Below are 2,725 nucleotides of genomic sequence, written 5' to 3'. Positions count from 1 at the left end.
CATTAGTGGCCTGGCTACATCCCAGAATCTTTCTATGCAATTGTACTCGTATGTAATGACGCTGGCTATGGCCTGCTCTCCTTGGAATGTTCACACAATGACATAGAAGGCTGGAGACGCCATTAAAAGCCAACATCGAGGACTACAGTCACCCAAGAAGTCAGAGTCTAATGTCATAAATGTTTGATGTCTCTTCCACAGCATACAGCTAATGAGAATATTCTAAACTGCTCCCCAACTATGAAAATTGGGGACATAAATCTAATCCCATCATCCACTTATCAAGGGCTTCACATCACACAGGCAACCAAGACCAAACTCCCCCACGGTAACCTTGAGTTGATAACACAGTGCTTCCGGCTCAGCCTCCTTCCCTGGGTCATTTCCCAGGCCCCAGCGCTAGGCCTGTGCGGTGCCTGGACTCTTCTTTAACCCCTCTTACTTCACCCGGTTAGTGCCTAGTGGTTTCCAGATCTCAGCTTCAACGATGCTTTGTCGAGGTGACTTTTTGCTGTATAACTGTATGGACGTTGGGTTACTGTCTCACGCTGCAGGCTACACATCTGCTGCTCTATGTCACTAGCTAGTTTTCCCAGAAACTGACAATGCTCGGGCCCGGAGGCAAGAGCTCTAGTGTTTGCTCTGTCAATTTCTTTCCCAGTAAGGAGGCTTAAGCTGCTAATAATAAAAATGCAAGAGGAAGCGAGATTTCTGGGCAGAGTTCTGACGCTCTGACTGGGGAAAGAAACATAGGTCGTGGCCCCTGGTAAAGAGGAAGAAATAAAAAGGTTCCCCGGTCTTCACAGACCACCTGCGCATCACACACTGGATTCGCTCTGCGAGACTCGGGCCTGGAGAGACAGAAATTACACGCGGGAAGGAAATACTGATATCCCCTTTACACAATGAAAAAGTGACTTTTCAATTTTTTTCTCTTTCATTTCTTTTTCTTTTTCTTTTTTTAAATTGTAATTTAAACCAAAGAAATATGCCAACGCCGTTGTCCGTAGTTTCTTCCCCGTCCTCTGGCGCCCTCTATCGACAATTTAATTCTGTGAACCCACAGTGACTCCTTTTACAGGTGGGAGAAAGGCGGGGGTTCCTCCACAGACAACTGTGGTGGCTTTAGCTTTGGTCAGGAGTCTTCCATCCAACTTGATGCGGGCGGTTATCCTACAAGTAAGCTTTTATCACCACACCGTCTGGCATCTGCAGTGAGCCAATTTTAGAACGCAGATAAAATGTACCAGACCTTTCAGTTCCCAAAGAGCGTTTTACTTAAATGTTTTGGTATATTCCAAATATCTTTGTTATGGATTGATAATTTTATTCCAAACACATGACCCACTTCTCAGGGAAAAAATGACTAAACCAGTTTTTAAGAGTAAATAAATTGAAAACAGAAGCACAATTGTTATGCTAGAAACCTATTTTAAAAAAAAGTTGAAAAATCAAAGCAAATAAAAATATGAGAAAATGTCCTAATATGAATTGATTGTATGCATTCCGTTTTCAGTATTTTTTTTTAAACAAGAAACTCACCCAGAACACAAGAAGAGCCTTAAGACTGACTGCTTTAAAGTTCTCCATGAGGGCTGGAGAGATGGCTCAGCGTGCTCTTCCAGAGGTCATGAGTTCAATTCCCAGCAACCACATGGTTGCTGCAGTGGGATCCGACGCCCTACGGTGTACTCATATACATAAGATAAATAAATAATTAAATAATAATAATAATAAATAATAAAATAAATAAACAAATAAATAATTAAATAATTAAAGGAACTCTCCAGGGTACCCCCAATCTGAGGATAACCAAACCACCTGCAAAATTCACATTTTTCTCTCTCTCCCCCTCTCCTCCCCTCACCCCCAATTAATAGTTGTTTGAAAGTGTCTCATTCTGTAGCACAGATTTATAGCAATTCTCCAGCCTTGGCCTGATTTCCATGTGTTTGGATTATAGCTTACAGGCATGAGTCAGCACCCCAAACTCAAATGATCTAGTAACTATATATTAAAAAAAAATAGAAAAAGGATAGGTGGTATAATCTTAATAATCTATTTTTCTTGAATCTGTATATTCCATAATTTCAATATGCAATCCACACAGAAAGGACTAACAAGAAATTTTATGTTCTTTCGTCAATCTGTTATCGAAATCTAGGATGCGTCTTATACCAATAAAGTGTCTGAATTTTGTACACTAAAGTTAAGTGATTCAAGTGAAAGGTGGCTTGACAGAAGCGGTAAATTTGGCTTGAGTAGGAAAAAAATACTTCCATTGCTTTGGTTTTGAGATGAAAATTGAGTGGCGTTTCAGATTCAGCTCTTCGGTCTCTTTTGCCACCTTTCGATTGTGCGCTAGCTCCGTGAGGCTAGCTGCCGCAGTGTTGGAAGGGGCCGCTCCAGCACAGTACCTAGCCTGGGCTCACTTCCGGTGGTTGCCTGTTCGAAGTCTTCACTATTCAGAATCCATCCCCCAAGAAGGTACGTGACCTTGAGAAGTCATTGTTCTCTCTGGATCCCACTTCCCTCCTCCTCCTCCTCCTCCCATCTATCCATTTTTATTTTTCAATCTCACACACCCTTTAATCCAGCCCCCTGCCCCAATTTCCAGGAAGAAAAGGGTACCCTGTGCTTGTCCTTACGCCAACAGACCTTCTGTGGAGCATCACTGTCATGCAGACTTCAGGGCACAGTCAGTGTTAGTGGCCCCACCCCAAAG

The 2,725-nt window shown here is 42.5% G+C and overlaps 1 long non-coding RNA gene across 1 annotated transcript; it reads right to left on the bottom strand.

The window, feature by feature from the left end:
• Positions 1 to 918: 918 nt before the first annotated feature.
• Gm43522 lies at positions 919 to 1,681 on the bottom strand. Its single transcript, XR_003954554.1, has 2 exons — positions 1,543 to 1,681; positions 919 to 1,173 (listed from the first exon to the last, which is right to left on the bottom strand). It is a non-coding gene; the product is annotated as a predicted gene 43522 (long non-coding RNA).
• Between the last annotated feature and the right edge of the window lie 1,044 nt (positions 1,682 to 2,725).

Source organism: Mus musculus, chromosome 3 (genome assembly GCF_000001635.26).
Source record: "Mus musculus strain C57BL/6J chromosome 3, GRCm38.p6 C57BL/6J".
NCBI classification, from domain to species: Eukaryota; Metazoa; Chordata; class Mammalia; order Rodentia; family Muridae; genus Mus; species Mus musculus.
This window is presented reverse-complemented; position numbering and strand designations above follow the sequence as displayed.